At 39.0% G+C, this 18,789-nt stretch overlaps 1 protein-coding gene across 3 annotated transcripts in view; it reads left to right on the top strand.

The window, feature by feature from the left end:
• The window catches only part of KIAA1109 (KIAA1109 ortholog), a 202,471-nt gene continuing 195,711 nt past the window's right edge, over nt 12,030-18,789 (top strand). For 2 of the 3 annotated variants that reach the window (XM_018061506.1, XM_018061505.1), the window contains exons 1-2: nt 12,179-12,288; nt 13,708-13,796. The gene's annotated coding sequence lies outside the window, so the exon portion shown is untranslated. Of the gene's footprint in view, nt 12,478-12,730; nt 12,821-13,707; nt 13,797-18,789 lie in introns of all 3 variants that reach the window. The other variant, XM_018061504.1, reaches the window with a different exon arrangement.

Below are 18,789 nucleotides of genomic sequence, written 5' to 3' on the forward strand. Positions count from 1 at the left end.
TCTTAATGATTGTTGGTTTTTGAAATACTGCAAATATCTTTTCTTAGTCACTTGTGTACTAAAGATACCTGTGATATCTTACCCTGAAAAAATATTGTTTTCTTTAATTTGGACATCAGTTCAATTCAGTTGCTCAGTCGTCTCTGACTCTTTGCGACCCCATGAATCACAGCACGCCAGGCCTCCCTGTCCATCACCAACTCCTGGAGTTCACTCAGATTCACATCCATCGAGTCAGTGATGCCATCCAGCCATCTCATCCTCTGTCATCCCCTTCTCCTCCTGCCCCAACTCCTGCCTCCCAGCATCAAAGTCTTTTCCAATGAGTCAACTCTTCACATGAGGTGGCCAAAGTGCTGGAGTTTCAGCTTTAGCATCATTCCTTCCAAAGAAGTCCCAGGGCTGATCTCCTTCAGAATGGACTGGTTGGATCTCCTTGCAGTCCAAGGGATGCTCAAGAGTCTTCTCCAACACCACAGTTCAAAAGCATCATAGTCAGCATCATTTTTTCATCTTATTGTTTGCCTTCAGGATCTTGTTTAGGAAGCCTATCCTCAGCTTTTTTTTTTCCTCCATATTTTTTTTCCATTAGTGCTGTTGTTTACCTTTAGTCTATCTATTTATATGAATAAGGTAGGAATATATATATATATATTTATATACTGAACTATTTATAGCAGTGCTCCTGAAAATAGGCACCTTTTCTCCACTGTTCTGGGGTAAGAATTTCATATGACAGTTTTTACACATACACGCACGCGCGCACACACACTGTTCTGTTCCACTGGCTTATTTATTTGTTCCTGTTCCAGTACCATATCGTTTTTACTAATAAAGCTTTGCTTTAGTCAATACCTAATAAGACATGCCCCGGCTCTTTCCTTTTGTTTATTAAAATTGATTTAGGTATTTGTTAGCTTCTATTCATCAATATACCCACTCCAGTGTTCTTGCCTGGAGAATCCCAGGGATGGGGGTGCCTGGTGGGCTGCCGTCTCTGGGGTCGCACAGAGTTGGACATGACTGAAGCGACTTGGCAGCGCAGCATTCATCAATATAAAATTTAAAATGAGCTTGTTGAGTTCCTCATACTTCAGCTGCATTTACTAATTCAATTTCATCGAATTTATGTATTAAATATAATTCACACTATTCTAAATTAAAACATTGTGAACATAGCTATATTTTCACTTACTTAAATCTTTTATATCCCTTAAAATTTTGTTCATAAGTGTTTATACATTCTTTCATTAATGCCTAGTTCTATTAATAGTTTTGTTAATGGTGTCCCATTTTCTATATTCCTAATTGGAATTATTTAATGAAGATATATTATAGTATTTATATACTGTAAAAAAAATAATACCACTGCTTTTGAGAGGAAACTAAATTTTGTAGTTAAGTCCATGTTTGTAAAGTGAAAACACTTTTAAACCACTGTGTGTATATCTGTCTCTTTCCATGGCAAATTCCACACCCAGTTCTAAGCTTCATTTCTGCTCAGCTCAGATCCCCTAGCTTGCCTTCTCACAGCATTAAAAACATGCCCTTTAAAGAAACTAAAATGATGTAAAGTATAGCCTCTATATTTATATACTTTTTAAAGTTTTCAGATTCTTCTCGTCTGACTCACTTTCACTTCTTAACTCAAAAGACAGGGACTTTCAAAGTGTTTTCAGACCAAAAAGCTCATAACCTGATTTTACTATCTGCCAACATTTGTGTAGGCCACTAGGGAGATGATTAGTTAATGTAAATTTAGATGAATCTTGTCATAAATTGTTGGGTTTTGCAACTACCATTAATTTAGGGAAAACGTAGCAAGGGATTGCTTAGGATAGCTGTATGAATGGGGCAATAATTCAATTACATGTTATTGAAGTGGGAGTTTATAGAAGAGAAAATATGATTAGAGTTCAATAAAAGTGTACATTAGAGAATTACATCTTTGATGTAGAGTAACAAGTAAACAAACTACCATATTTTCTTCTAATGAAAATGCTGACATTGATTTATGACATTGACATAACTTAGCGTGTCCCATAAAAATTGCCACTGAGAATTATAGCTATTGCTCAAAAGCTTTAGTAATTTTAGAAAAATAAATCAGTGGTAGTGTTCAGTTCAGTTCAGTCGCTCAGTCGTGTTCAACTCTTTGAGACCCCATGGACTGCACCACGCCAGGCCTCCCTGTCCATCACCAACTCCCAGAGTTTACTCAAACTCATGTTCATTGAGTCAGTGATGCTATCCAACCATCTTGGCCTCTGTCGTCCCCTTCTCCTCCTGCCTTCAATCTTTCCCAACATCAGGGTCTTTCCAAATGAGTCAGTTCTTCACATCAGGTGGCCAAAGTATTGGAGTTTCAGCTTCAACATCAGTCCTTCCAATGAACACTCAGGACTGATTTCCTTAGGATGGACTGGTTGGATCTCCTTGAAGTCCAAGGGACCTGCAAGAGTCTTCTCCAACATCACAGTTCAAAAGCATCAATTCTTCGGCGCTCAGCTTTCTTCACAGTCCAACTCTCACTCTCACTCTCACTCTCTCATGACCACTGGAAAAACCTAGTCTTGACTAGATGGACCTTTGTTGACAAAGTAATGTCTCTGCTTTTTAATATGCTGTCTAGGTTGGTCATAACTTTCCTTCCAAGGAGTAAGCATCTTTTAATTCATGGCTGCAGTCACCATCTGCAGCAATTTTGGAGCCCCCCAAAAGAAAGTCTGTCACTGTTTCTACTGTTTCCCCACCTATTTGCCATGAAGTGATGGGACTAGATGCCACAATATTAGTTTTCTGAATGCTGAACTTTAAGCCAAACTTTTTCACTCTCCTCTTTCACTCTCATCAGGAGGCTCTTTAGTTCTTCTTCACTTTCTGCCATAAGGGTGGTGTCTTCTGCATATCTGAGGTTATTTTCTCCCAGCAATCTTGATTCCAGCTTGTGCTTCATCCAGCACAGCATTTCTCATGATGTACTCTGAATATAAGTTAAATAAGCAGGGTGACAATATACAGCCTTGATGTACTCCTTTTCCTATTTGGAACCAGTCTGTTATTTCATGTCCAGTTCTAACTGTTGCTTCCTGACCTGCATACAGATTTCTCAAGAAGCAAGTCCGGTGGTCTGGTATTCCCATCTCTTTCAGAATTTTCCACAGCTTATTGTGATCCACACAGCCAAAGGCTTTGGTATAGTCAATAAAGCAGAAATAGATGTTTTTCTGGAACTCTCTTGCTTTTTCGATGATCCAGCAGATGTTGGCAATTTGATCTCTGGTTCCTGTGCCTTTTCTAAAACCAGCTTGAACATCTGGAAGTTCACGATTCACGTATTATTGAAGCCTGGCTTGGAGAATTTTGAGTATTACTTTGCTAGCGTGTGAGATGAGTGCAATTGTGTGGTAGTCTGAGCATTCTTTGGTAGTGTATCCAACATTTAAATTTGGTTGGGGCAGAAAAAGTTGAATTCCAGAGTAATAAAATAGGGTATATGTACACTAACTGAAATATGTTTTCTTATGCCATTAATAGAGCGAAGAGGGCAACTTTTGCTGTTATTTATCTTTGCTGTTACTCAGAACTTTGATTCTGCTAAGGAGAAACAATAGAAAACTTAAGTCAAATTTAGGAAATTTATAATTTTATTTTGCATATTTATTAATTCATCAAAAATAAAATCAGTTCTATAGGTTTTCTGTCTAGATAAGCTCCCCTAAGTTCTCTGTAAAATGTCTATCTTACAAACAATTTCCACCCATAAATTATAGTCATATTTTGCCTACCTCCTTTTGTTACTGATGAAAAAGTTCATTTTTCAGTTGCAATTGCATTTTTAGTCTATGGAACATACCTCCATTGTGAAATATTAACCTCTCTTGGCTTCCTAGCCATACTGTTTTTTGTGGTTTCCTTCCCACCTTATTGGCCATTTTGTCCCATTTTTTCTGGCTTTTCTTTCTCTATCCCCTGATCAATGCTAGATATTGTTACAGTTCAATCTGGAGCTATCCTTTAATGTCATGCGTTACTTCCTTTCTGGGTGTTCCAGTGCATTTTCTTGAGTTTAGTTACTACCAAATATACATCCCTGGAGGTCACCTTAAAAATGAAAGCACATCAAATAAACTAAAAAATCATATTTTTACTTAAAGACACAAAGAAGTATGAGGGAGCTAAATTCAGAGAGGGACAAACCCTTGTGAATGAGCAGAAACCTGAGGCTGCTTCCATCCTGAGAGCTATTTGCTGGGTCTTGAGACACAGGAGGGTGAAGGAGCAAGTCTGCTATAGCTAGAACTCTGCTGGGACAAGGAGAAACCAATTTTTTAAATCTATTTTTAAACTGTTGTATTAGGATAAAATCTATACCATTTTTCCATACAAAATGTACAATTTAGTGTTGTTTTTTTTCATGTAATCGTAGGATTATGCAATCATCATCACAGTCTAATTTTAAAACACACTTGTGCCCCTCAAAAGAAACTCCATAACATCAGCGCTGAATCCCCATCCCCCTCCTCCAGCCTAAGCAACCATAAATCTGCTTTGTATATCTATGAATTTGCCTAATCTGGATATTTCATATAAATGGAATTTTGCAATATATCATCTTTTGTGACTGACATTTATCATAATGTTTTCAAGTTTAATCATGCTGGAGCAAGCATCAGTACCTCATTTTTTATTGCTGAATAATATTTCATTTTATCTAGGTAGCACATTTGGTTTATCCACCCATCAGTTAATAATATTTGAGTTTCCCCTTTTGGGTTTCATAAATGATGCTGCCATGAACATCCATGTATGCATTTTTATGTGAATACATGTTTTCAATTTTAGAATCCACCTCCCAATGCAGGAGGCATAAAAGACCTGGGTTCAATTCCTGGGTTGGGAAGGTCCTCTGGAAGAGGAAATGGCATCCCACTCCAGTATTGTTGCCTGGAAATCCCATGGACAGAGGAACCTGGTGGGTTATAGTCCATGGGATTGCAAAGATTGCGGACATGTCATTTTGCTTTCCCATCAGCAAAATATGAGGGCTCCAATTTCTCCACACATCCCATTCTACACATCTGTTGTTTTGACTATGGCCATCCTAGTTAGTGTGAAAAGGCATCTCACTGTGGTTTTGATTTACATTTTCTTAATGAGTAATGACATTGAGCATCTTATGTGCTTATTAGCCATTTGTATATCTTTTGAAGGAACAGATAGTCAAACAGTTTGCCCATTTAAAAACTGGGTTATTTATATATCTTTTGTTGAGTAATAGTAATTCTTTATGTATTTTGGATATAAATTCCTTATCAGATATATGACAAAATTCTTATCTATTATGTGGGTTGTCTTTTCACTTATTAATACCATTTGTAGAACAAAAGTTTTTAATTTTGATGTACTCGAATTTATATTTTTTTTTCATTTCTTGTGCTTTTGATATCATCTCTAAGAAGCCATTGCCTAACTCAAGGTTATGAAGATTTATCTGTGTTTTCTTCTAACATTTTGTAGGTTTATATTTTATATTCTATATAAATATACATTCTCCATTTAATTGCCTTTGCTCTTTTGTCAAAGATAAGTTGACTATATTTGTGTGGGCCTACTCTGAGGCTCTCTTTTATGTTCTATTGATCTATGTGTCTAGTCTTCCACTAATATCACATTGTATTGATCTAATAACTATTGGTGTGATAAAAAGAGAGAACTCTGGTTCAGGCCAAATAACAAGTGGTCCTATAGAAATTCTAAGCTTTTTACTCTTTACCACTATACATGCATTGAACCACTGGTCCAGTGACAGAACGTTAGCATTCATGAACCAGTATTGGTGAAAAGATATTAATATTAACAAAAAATACCTACCTCACTTGTCCTGCCTTTCCAAACTAACCAAGGGAAGCATGTTCATTCTACTCCCTGACATTTAAAACTGCACAATGGACCATTTGAGGTTTGGCAGATGAATTTCATACATCTGCCTAGTCTCACAGATCTAAATATTTTTTAGTTGTTGTTTGTATGATTTCATACTGGGCTGGAGCTTTCCCTTGTAGGCAGGTCACTGCTTCTTCCATGGCTAAAATTTTGTCAGAAAAGATTATTCCTACCAGGGGAACACCTTCCTTCCAAACTTCACAGTGTTTGAGGAATCCGTTTTACTTTCCAGATACTTTTGACAAGTCTTTTCTGTTTGGCTGGTTTTATAACACTTTCACTGTGTTTACCATACCCAATCCCGAGAGTTAGTCTAACATACAAATGGCATTATTAAGACACAATTGGCAAAATTTGTAGAGACCCTCCAAATACCCTGGCCCAAAGCACTGCTGTTAGTCTTTCCACATCTCAGATCTACCCCTTTCAGAACTCATAAACTCTAACCCTTTGAGATAGTCCCTGGACTCCCAATGCACTTGACCTTTGCCTCTTTTCATCTGCCGCTGATAAAAGGAGATATATTTCAACATTGTAAAGGCCTAACTTCTATTAAAAATAACCTTGCTCTGCTGGAGCCACCTTTTCACAGTGTGCTCTTGGAAGATGAAGACCTTAAGCATCACAACTAGAGATTATTGTCTATTGGAAAAGATACTTCCAGAAGGATCCTCTTCTGTCTCACTAGAAACGGCCCTATCAGGTACTGCTAACAAACCCATGTGCTGATGAGCTCAGGGAACAGACTCCTGGATTCCAATGATACATCAAAAGAAAGCACCAAGTCCTGACTGGACTTTTTGCACATTATCTGCGGACTCAAAGGTCAAAATGTTCCGGAACTGAAGCAGACAACAACTGGTAAGCCAGCTTTTCCAAAATATCCAGATCAGGCCTGTCAGAAGGTTTAGAATTCACAGAAGTCTCTTTTTCATCTGTGGACTTCCCTGGTGGCTCAGATGGTAAAGAATCTGCCTGTAATGCAGGAGATCCAGATTCCTGGGTCTGGAAGATCCCCTGTAGAAGGGAATGGCTACCCACTCCAGTATTCTTGCCTGGAGAATACTACGGACAGAAGAGCCTGGTGGGCTGCAGTAGATGGAGTTGCACGGAGTCAGACATGACTGAGTGACTAACACTTTTTTTAATCTAGATTATGAACTGACTCTGGATTCTTTTATAAATTCATAGTCTCTGAATTTGCAACCTACAAGCTGTATTACTGATAAAGCATTTGGTTCCAGTTTCTTTTGAGATAACAGCATTGTTTAATTACTTCATGTTTGTTCCTGCACTATGTTTTCCCAAAGAGCTTGTTTAATTCCTTCAATTTTGAGTGTGTTCTTGCTGGATGCACTATACTAAGATATAGATTTTAGGTAGGAAATGCCTGAGACATCCTCCTCCTACCCATTCTGTTACACAAGTGTGACCACAATCGGTTTCTGAACTGTGAAATTTCCTTCTGACATGGGAAATGACACTCAGGAAAGGTCTTTCCGGGCACTGAGGAACAAAAGGCCACTAAATGCTGATAAAAAATAAAAAAACCTAACAGTCTTTTATCTATACAAACAAAGTAGCAGTGGGTAGCTTGTATACTTTGGTCATGTGTGAATATTTCTATATGATTTGTTTCTAGAAATGGAATTGCTGGGTCAAAAGATACGAGCACTTAAAGTTTTAAAAAGATTGCCCTCCATTAAGGCTAAACCAGTTCATGCACACCAGCAAGGTAAGAGAGTTTCTGTTTCTTCAGACTCTTTCTAATATTGAGTTATCAAAAATGTTTTGAGCTTTGTCAGTTGAAGAGAAAGGAAATGGTGCAACTTTAGCTTTAATTGGCCTTTATATTTTTATGAGAATTCTGACCATCTTTTTTAATGTTTTAGGTCCAGTTGTATTTCTTTTTGTGTGAACTATATGTTCATATATTTTGCTTATTAGGTTGTTGGTTTTCTTGTTGATTTGTAGGATATTATATGTCATTACAGGTCAAATCCTCATTAGAGAGCTGGATTTTTCTAGTGTATCAAAAGATGTACAGACTTCCTCTTTTAAAACACATGTTCAGCTACTTTCACTTTTTCATCAGCTTTAAAGTATATAATTCTGGTTTTCTTAAAATATTTTCAACTTTCAATATTTCAATGTTTTAATATTATTAACAAAAATATTTCAATGTTTCAATGTTTTCAATATTACAATGTTTTAGCATTGGTGGCTCCTGGGACACAGACACTTGAATTGTGGCCTACATTGGCTGGGGTAAGTGAAATGAAAGAAATAATTTAAGTTGGTATATATATTGGGAAATAATATAGGAAACTATTATTTTTTTGTGTGTATGTTTTTATAGACTTTCTGGTGTTACCTTTTTCTTCTTTTTCTTATGAGAATTAACTTCAGACTTGGTATGGTATTATAAAAAGCATATAACAACTTTGGAACATTCAAGTTTGTGCATGGAGAAATTGTGATTTTAAGAAATTATTAAAAGATGGTGAAATAAAAATTTGAAGTAAACATTCACAACAACTAACATATTGATGCCATTAAATTCCTTTATGCATTAAAATACAGACCATATGCTGCTGTAACATCATTGTTTTAAAATTATCTATAAAGTAGTTGTGTTGCTGAACCAAATGAGTCTGCTTGCCCCAGTGCAGTAATGCCCATCTACTAACACTGGATGGTTGTGGAGGAAAGTGCAACATTTACTGCAGGTGCCAAGAAAGGAGTCCTGGCAGCTAGTGCTCAAAAGGCCCAAACACCCTGATGGCTTCCAGGGAAAGGTTTTCAAAACCAGACTGAGGGAGTGCGTTGCAGGGTGTGTGATCAGCTCATGGACATTCTTTTGCATGATTGGTGGTGAAGTAATGGTGAGTCAGCATCATCAACCTTCTGGTTCCAGCTGGTCTGGGGTCTATGTGCTTGTGGGCAGTATACAATTAACTTCTTCCACCTCATGGGGGTTTCAGTGTCTGTAAAACAGCTCAAAGGACATGGCTTAGAATATTATCTATAGTCCTTGAAGAAGAACTGATTTAATCAGACATCAGAATGGCTTCTGTATGTGAGCCAAGTGAGTGGCAAATGAGAGTAACAAAAGGGAGAGACAAAACTGAAAAAGGTAAATTTCACCTTGGTCTCAACTTAAAAAAAAATAGTCCTCTTCAGTGGGCCAAAAGAGATGACGCTAAAGAAAATACAGTTATTTACAGTAGCTTTATTTGTATTAAACACACATGAAGTGAAGTGAAAGTGACCCACATGGGAAACAACCAAAATGTTCCTCAGTAGGTGAATGGTTAAACAGATTGGAACACTCAGAAATAAAAAGAATAAACTGTCAATATATGCAGCAACTTGGATAGATCTCAAGGGCATTGTGCTGGTGAAAAAAGCCAGTCTCTAAAGGTCACTTATCATATGGTTTCATCAAAATAATATTCTTGAAATCATTACATTTATAGAGATTGAAGACAGATTAGTGATTGCCATTAGTGATTGCCAGGAATGGTACAGGGAGAGTAAGTGTGACTATAGCCTGAGGGGATATATTTACCGTGATAGAATAGCTCTTTTCTTGTTTGCAGAGATGGTTACATGACTTTACATGTGATAAAATGATATAAAACTATATATGCACATTACACCAATGTCAAATATCTGGTTTTCATGTTGTATTATAATTACATATAATTATATAATCATTGGGAGAAACTGGGTGAAAGGTACACAAAATCACTGTGTATTACCTTTGCAACTTCTGTGTATCTCTAATGATTTAAAAGTAAAAAGTTAAAAAAAAGACACCAAAAATCATTAGAGAGAGGGCTTCCATCATGAGAGCAATTCTTATTGTCTCTGGATGGAGACAGTTGCCTTTGTATTCTTAGTTTAGTGGGATGCTGGTGAAAAAATGAAAGTGGATGGCAGATAAGTGAAGGGAATAAGTAAGCTTTTTCCTGAAAATTAGTGAATGAAATGGTCAAATGCTTAATGATCTTCACTACATTAAAAACCTTAAGAATAGAGAGGGTTTTAAAATAAATAATTCATTTTTATGATGCTATCTAATGCATATCTGCAAGTTACAACGTGGCTCTTGGTCTTAGGGATGAAAGGAAGTAGAGTCAGAAACTTTTAGATTCCAGTTCTCCACTCAGTGATTAGATGAACAGTGAATTTCACCTCCATCTTCCCTCTTTGCTATTAACTCCTTGCATAGCTTCAGGGCAATTTAGTTTCAGTTTAGTTTTTAATTTGAGGAATGTGAACCACATCTTAGTATTCCTTGTCCAGAGAACTTTTGCTGGGACAATTTCCCTCTGGAAAAGTTGACTGTAGCAAACTTGAATCCTTGTGGAGCTCTTGGAGCCTTACTAGGGAATAAGGATTAAGAATGACTGGAAGATTCTTCCAGACTTTCAAAGAGACTATTGAAATTAATTTGTAGAAGTGCAGAAATAAGCTCTAAAGAGTTCATTTGAATAAGGAAGGTAGGTGTGTCTTGGTGGCAGGTGGAAGTAACTAAGATAATGTATACTTTTTTCTTCTTGGCTTTCATCCAGGCCCTTCATAAATCACTCTTGCTTGGGCCTCCATTTCCTTATAGGCAATAATGTGAGTACAGTACTTCATGGGATTACCTTTTTCTGGCTTTATTTTAAATTTGGCTTCATAGCTGTTCTGAGGTAAAAATGGAGCTCCCACATAAAAACGTTAGAGGAGTGGCACTTCAGCTCAAGGAAATCACAACGGGAGATTTAGACATTTAGAATTTAAGAGGCAGACCCTGATGCTGGGAAAGACTGAACGCAGGAGGAGAAGGTGACCACAGAGGACAAGATGGTTGGATGGCATCACCAACTCAATGGACATGAGTTTGAGCAAACTCTGGGACATGCTGAAGGACAGGGAGGCCTGGCATTCTGCAGTGCATGGGGTCGCAAAGAGTCAGACACGACTGAGCCACCGAACAACAACACAATAATGCTTTAGAGGATACACTTTGGAGTCATACTGCTTAGGAACCCTAGCTCTACTGTTTGGCAGTAGAGCTAGGGTTTTATTTAACCTCTCTCTGTACCTTAATTTTTAATTTGTGAAGTAGAAGTAAGTGAAGATAATAGTAATATTTATCTCAGAGGGTTTGGGGAGGATTAAATGCCAGTAAATATAAAGTGCTTAGAACAGTGCCTCGCTCAAGCTTGACACTGTATTAGCTATTGCTAGTCCATGGGGTCGCTACTAGTCGGACACGACTGAGCGACTTCACTTTCAGTTTTCACTTTCACGCATTGGAGAAGGAAATGGCAACCCACTCCAGTGTTCTTGTCTGGAGAATCCCAGGGACAGCGGAGCCTGGTGGGCTACCGTCTATGGGGTCGCACAGTCGGACACGACTGAAGCGACTTAGCAGCAGCAGCAGCAGTATTAGTATGTTATCGTTTGCATTTCTAGTTATCTTATGTGCATATTTTACATCTGCCCCAAGCAATCAGAAAACTTTTAAAGAGTTAAAGACTGTTTCTCACCTTTCTCTTTCCGTTACAACTGGTACCTAAGACGTGTGCAGTAAGTAAGCCTGTGACTCCAGGAAGTCATTTGCTTTGGTTCACCCTCGAATATTACGAAAAGCTGTTCTCTTTAAAACTGGTATCAAACCACTTTTCATTAGTGTAACAATGAGACTTAGTTGAGCGATTCACTGTGGCAGCATTTCACACCGTCAAGCTCCCCTTTGCTGATAAGAGTCATAGGTATACTGCTGTCTATTCTGAGCGGATTCACTTCAAATCAGAGCACCGGTCAGATTCTTTTTGTTAGTGATCTGTTCCTACCTGTGCTCATCTCTCTCAGGGCCTCAGTAGAGCAATTCATTAACATTCCTTTACGGTGGGTAGAAAAATGATTTTTCAAATTCGCCCCTCATCTCCGCCTCTACGTCCAGGTTCCGCCCCAAGCCCTGAGAAAGGGGAGAGGGGCGGGGCGCCCCAATTCCTGGGCGGGGCTCGGGTGGCGTGCCTCGAGGCGCCGGCGCCGTGACGCGTGACGTTACCAGTTGACGCAGCCGCAGTGCCGCCCGGCCCCCATCTCGGACCCCTCCCATCCTCCTCCGCCCCTCTCTGTGTCAGAGGCTGGGGCCCCGGGCCGCAGGTCGGGCGGCGGGCCGGGTGGCGGGGCGAGAGGGTGTGGACCCGGGCAGCGCTCAGCAGACCGTGTTTGGCTGGGCGCCGCAGCTGCCGTCGCCGCCGCTGCCGTCGCCGCCCAAGGCCCTCGGCGTCCCCGGGAGAGACCCGAGCGGTTCCGATAGCCTCGGCGCTCGCTCAGGTGAGGGGACGGGTCGGGCTGGGCAGGATCTGTGTGGGCAGCACTCTTCTCAGCATCTCTGGACCGCAGCCTGGTCAGAATCAGGGAGGTGTGGCTTCGTCGCGGCTGCTTGCTGCAGCGTCGACTCATCTCTTAACTCGTTTGCCGTCTTTACCTGCAGCATGGAGACTTGAACACCGGGTATCCGAGGTCAGTGAGAAGGCCTGAAAGGGCCATGACAGTCAGGTGATTAGGGCCTCGAATGCAGGAACTGGCCCGGTGAATGGTGGTCAGACAGGCGGGCGACGCCCACCTGCTGGTATGTGGGAAGGACCATATACCTGCAAGCTCTGGCTCTAGCCTTGTTAGCTGCATGGGGCTGCATGAGACCCTAGAGTGCTTAACGGAGGGTAGATTGTGGACCAAGGGCAGGGGAGCCTTTGAAACTCTCTCTACTCCTCAGGTATGGTGTGCTTGTATTCTGATTGGTGCTTGCGGAGTCTACACTATGGAAGAGTACATTTCAGCGGAAACATCTTTTGACCAAAGGAAGGTGAAGAGAAGTTGATTTTCCCTCTACAGAATTGTCCCCCTCCTGCTTCTTGACCTTAGTTTTGACAGAAGCAAGTTAGGGACGCTTGTTAAAGGGAGAGAGTTCTTGTAAATTTCCTCTGTAAGGAAATAATTGTTTTCCGTGACTGTTGAAACGTCTGAGTTTCAACTGGTTTCACGTTGCTGCTTTCAGCTCTCTGTGCATAGCAGTGAAGCTGATTTATTTTAAATTAGCGAGATATATGAAGTATAAAAATAATCGAATTAACCAGAGTGTTTATCTTATCGAAGTACTGGTGGTACATGCTTTATGTGCATATCTTATTTAATAATCATAACAACCCTGTCATGTAAAGTCTGCTTTTAACTCTCATTTTATAGATAAGAGAACTAAATCCCACACCCCTAAAAACAACTTGTCCAAAGTCAGAGCTGTGATTTAAATCAGGTAATTGGACTCCGGTTCAGAGTCCTTTAAGTAGTATGCTTTACCTCTCCCAAGCAGCTTGAGAACTTGCAAGGTGATTTTCATTTGATAAAAAATGCTGGGAACAGGAAGGAAATTGAGGCATCATTTTTGCTGGCAAGGACCCAGGAGTTGTTTTAAAGGTAACATCTGACTTCTAGAATCCTCTGATTACCAAAATTATGCTCTTTCCATCTGTACAGTGGTTTTGAAATCTTTGGAAGACTATAGTTTGGAAATGTGTGGTCTTCTAGTTTTAGAAATATTTTTTGAAGATAATATAACATTGGATTAACATTAGTTTCCTTGTGTGTGCACACATGCCAGGGCATGTGTAATGAAATCATTTAATCTGAAATGGTGAAACTGCTGATAAAGCCAGAATATCTTGTATAATTGGTTAAAATTGGTATTCTTTTCAGATGTGTTAAGATGAAACACTTCAGATAGGCCTTCTGATCAAGAAAAGGAAAACAGAACATTACAGACTCTGGAAAAAGACGACAACTTGGTAAATATTTTGGGTTGTCAGTTAAAGCTCAGATAGAGAAAATCTAACTTTCTGCTTCAGTCGTAATTTAACCTGCTTAAATTAGTCTAAGAATGGGGGTGGGTGACAGTAGTGTATCAGGTGACCTGTCAATCATTTTACCTGAGTTTTGAACAGTTGAGTCATGTGCTTAGCTTGTGTATTGGCAGGAGAAAGCCAAGAGAAGCGTTTGCTTCATTATGTATTAAGTGTCAACTTTCTGTTCTCTTTTGCTTCTTCATCAGTCTGCCCACATTATAAAGGATTTTATTTTATTTTATTTTTTTTTGCTTCAGGTGATTAATTTTATTTTTATTTTTTATTTTTTTTTTAAATTTTAAAATCTTTAATTCTTAAAAAGAAAGGAAGAAAATTAGTTGACTTTCGGTTTGTTCTTCATAGAATACTGTGTATAGTTGAACTTAAGTATATTTTTCACAATGAGTTCTACAGAGAATAATAGAAGACATAGTTAAACATGATTGAGAGAATCTTAATTTCATAAATAAGTACTCAACTACTGTTTGAGTACCATATGTCAGGCATTTTTTTTTTTCAGGCTTCTGATAAGAGTTGTGGTCATCATGGCTCTGGAGAGTACTAGAATAGTGAACTTTTTTCTAGAAGGCAATATTTTTGTTAACCCATATCTTTTAAAAAATTTTATATGCAGGAATGTTTTTGGTTTATGTAAAAACTAGGAAAACAGCATTACTCATATAGTAGTGTTTATAATCTTTCATATTATTATAGTTAATAAAGGAAGGTATCTTATTAGTGCTACTTTAAGATACAGTTAGAAACCAGAATTCTTACAGACTTCACTTTTGTGTACTGGTTTCCATGATAGACATAGTCGTAGACCACATCTTCTTTATCCATTCTTCTTTTGATGGGGCTGGATTGTTTCCATATCTTGGCTATTGTAAATAATGCTGTGAGATATATATATATATATATAATACTCAGTGGTAAAAAAGGATGTAACTTTGCCATCTGTTACAACATGGATAGATTTTGAGGATTTTTATGCTAATTGAAATAAGATGAAATGCAAATAATGCATGATTTCACTCATATGTAGAATATAAAAAACAAGGTGAAATAGGAAAAGAAGATCAATGTATGCTAATGAATAGAAACTAAATTTTTGGTGATGAACACATTGTAGTTTATGCAGAAGTAAAATATAATGAAACTTACTTAATATTATAAACCAATGTTACCTCAAAAATAAATTAAAAACTGTAGTGTTAGAATCCCAAACATTCAAGGGAGATTAAGAAAATTAACTCTTTAATTTGAGAAATTTCAGGGAACTTATATATGACAAAAAGAAGAGACATGGTTAGAGAGGTAACGGTCTGCATGATAGTTGAAGAGAGATGAGCTTGGAAGCATGTCAGTCAGTTAGAGGCTATTGTAATCTAGGTGGCAAATAAGCCTTAGAAGCAAAGCAGTACAAATGGGAATTAAGAGATGGCGATGGATTAGATAGATACAAAGGAGATAAAATGGTTAAGATTTAGTAGGCTTGAGGGAAAGTGGAGTCAGGATGACTTCTTAGCCATTATCATGTTCAGTTTTGTTGTTAATGTTTAATATTTTCAGGATAAATGAACTAAATTATCTGATATCTAGCTGATATCTAGAAACTGAGTGGATTCTGGGCCCATTTACTGAGGGAATATATAGGAAGAGAAATATATTGAGAAGCATGTTTGGCAGAGACAAGTTCAGTTTTGGGCTCTTATATTTGAGGCATCTGTGACTTCCAAGAAATGTCATTAGGTAGTTTTATGTATGGATCTGAGTTAAGAAGAAGACTCAGCCTGATATTTAAATTTGAAGTCTCAGTTTATAGATGATAGTTAAAAGCAATGGGAGTGGGTGAGATCAGTAAGGGAAAATGATGTAGAGTAAAAGAAGAGATATGAGAATGGGGAATAATATTTAAGGGTATTTAATAAGAACTGTGGTGTTGGAGAAGACTCTTGAGAGTCCCTTGGACTGCAAGGGGATCCAACCACTCCATTCTAAAGGAGATCAGCCCTGGGTGTTCTTTGGAAGGAATGATGCGAAAGGTTAAACTCCAGTACTCTGGCCACCTCATGCGAAGAGTTGACTCATTGGAAAAGACTCTGATGTTGGGAGGGATTGGGGGCAGGAGGAAAAGGGGACAACAGAGGATGAGATGGCTGGATGGTGTGACCAACTCAATGGATGTGAGTTTGAGTGAACTCCGGGAGTTGGTGATGGACAGGGAGGCCTGGCGTACTGCAATTCATGGGGTCGCAAAGAGTCGGACACAACTGAGCGACTGAACTGAACTGAATAAGGATAGGATTCTCAGGTGTCTCAGGGGTAAAGAATCTGGCTACCAATGCAGGAGATGTGGGTTCAATCCCTGGGTCAGGAAGATCCCCTGGTGAAGGAAATGGCAACCCACTCCAGTATTCTTGCCTGAAAAATTCCATGGACAGAGGAGCCTGGAATCTCCTACAGGGCTACAGTCTATGGCGTCACAAAAGAGTTGGACACAGCTGAGTGGCTAAACAGCAATAAAGATAAGGTGAAAGGAAAACCTGCCTCAAAGATGAGGTAGTAGGCAGGGAAGTAGAAGAAAATCAGAGTCACAAGTAAATGGAAGTACTGAATTTGGAGGAAAAGAATGAGTATTAGGCATCTTTGAGGCATCAGCTAAAATGAAGATAACAAAAATGTCCATTGGACATGTCAGTTAAGTTGTTGACCTCAGCAGGAGCAATTTTGTAGATGGATCCAGTTCACACTGGGTAGAAGATAGAGAAAAGAAAGAGCTGATGTCATTTGCCCTTTCAGAAACTTTGGCTTTTAGATAGTTAATGGGATAGTTAGAGATATGAGTTTGAGAGAGAGTGTTTGTTTTTTAAAGGTATGAATGATATGAATACATTTATAGTTTTTATTTGCTGAGGATAAAAAGTCATCAGAAAGAGAATTTGAAGACAGGAATAAAGGAGAAGAATTGGTGGAGCAGGGTCATTAGCCAAGTTGGAAGGGATAGAATACAAGGATGCAGGTCAAGGGTGCTTTAGATAGACATCTCCTTAGACAAGAGGGAAAGAGGTGGTGATGATTATGGGTACAGATAAATTTGTTGGAGACAGGGTAGAGGTTGCTCCTCAGAGTCCTTGCAAGAGATTCCTACTTCATGGTAGAGGGTTTGGTTCACTCATGTGATCAGTGGCCTTCTCCATGTGGTTTTGCTGACTCCTGATCATTTGGTGAAGAGGAGTGAGGGTAGTGCAGCTTAAGATGGCAGATTTGAATCATCAGGGTAGAGATAGCTTGCAGATACCTCACAAAATAACCTTTCTCATACTTTGTATTTGTTATCTGTTGCAGAGTAAGAAATTATCCCCAAACTTAGTCACTTTTATTATCTCAGAGTTTCTGTGGGTTGGGAATTTGGGAGTGACTGAACCGATTGTTTCTGGCTTCAGGTCCCTCATGAGGTTGTAGTTGATTGGCTAGGACGTCAGTTAGGTGAGTGCTCAGCTGGGGCTAGAGGATTTGCTTCCGTGATAGTTCATTCACATGGCTTTTGGCTGGAGGCCTCAAATTCTCACCACATGAACTTCTCTAGGGCTTCCTAAGTGTCCAAACAAAGCACCTGCAGCTGTCTTGCTCTGGAGCAAATGATCAGAGTGAGAGAGAGTACACGCGTGCAAAGAGGAAGCTATGATACCAGTTTTCACAGGGTGACACATCGTTCCATTGCCCTGCTCTTTTAGAACTGAATCAGTAAGTCCAGTGCACACTTGGGAATGAGTTAAGCACCACTTCTTGAAGGGAGGAATATCAAATACTTTTTGTACATACATTAAAGCTTCCACATACCTGCTATCAATTGTCAGTTTCTTTAGGGGGCAAATAAGCTCTGTAAAAATATATAGCTACAGCCTTTATGTCTTCCAGGATAGAGAGAAGTATAGAAAAGTGGGGAGGTGGTTCAGTCAGATTTGACTTTACAATTTATCCTCCTTTACCATTTCTTAGGCTCAATAACTTGATGTGTTGCCTCTTGTAGCTAATTTTAAAAAGTGACTACTGGCCTTTGATTTATTTGAGGATTTTTTAGAAGAAAAAAAATGCAATAATGGGCAAAATGTGAATTTTTTATATCAAAATATGGATTTTGGTAACATTAAATATTAGCTCCTAATTGAGAATTTAAAGGTGGAAGGAAGGGATTTGTTTTCGTAGTTAAAAAAAAGAAAAATGAGGGCCAAAAGACAATTGCAGGCTGATTTCTGTGAATGTATGTATGAAGCACAAGGTGAAATGAAGATTGCCAGGAGAAATATCAATAACCTCAGATATGCAGATGACACCACCCTTATGGCAGAAAGTGAAGAAGAACTAAAGAGCCTCTTGATGAAAGTGAAAGAGGAGAGTGAAAAAGTTGGCTTAAAACTCAACATTCAGAAAACGAAGATCATGGCAACTGGTCCCAGGGAAACAGTGACAGACTTTATTTTCTTGGGCTCCAAAATCACTGCAGGTGGTGACTGCAGCCATGAAATTAAAAGACGCTTGCTCCTTGGAAGAAAAGTTATGACCAGCCTAGACAGCATATTAAAAAGCAGACACATTACCAACAAAGGTCCGTCTAGTCAAGGCTGTGGTTTTCCCAGTCGTCATGTATGGATGTGAGAGTTGGACTGTAAAGAAAGCTGAGCGCCGAAGAATTAATGCTTTTGAACTGTGGTGTTAGAAAAGACTCTTGAGAGTCCCCAACCAGTCTATCCTAAAGGAAATCAGTCCTGAATATTCATCGGAAGGACTGATGTTGAAGCTGAAACTCCAATACTTCGGCCACCTGATGTGAAGAACTGACTCATTGGAAAAGACCCTGATGTTGGGAAAGATTGAAGGCAGAAGGAGAAGGCGATGATGGAGGATGAGTTGGTTGGATGGCATCACCGACTGG

This window comes from Capra hircus, chromosome 17, assembly GCF_001704415.2.
Source record: "Capra hircus breed San Clemente chromosome 17, ASM170441v1, whole genome shotgun sequence".
NCBI classification, from domain to species: domain Eukaryota; kingdom Metazoa; phylum Chordata; class Mammalia; order Artiodactyla; family Bovidae; genus Capra; species Capra hircus.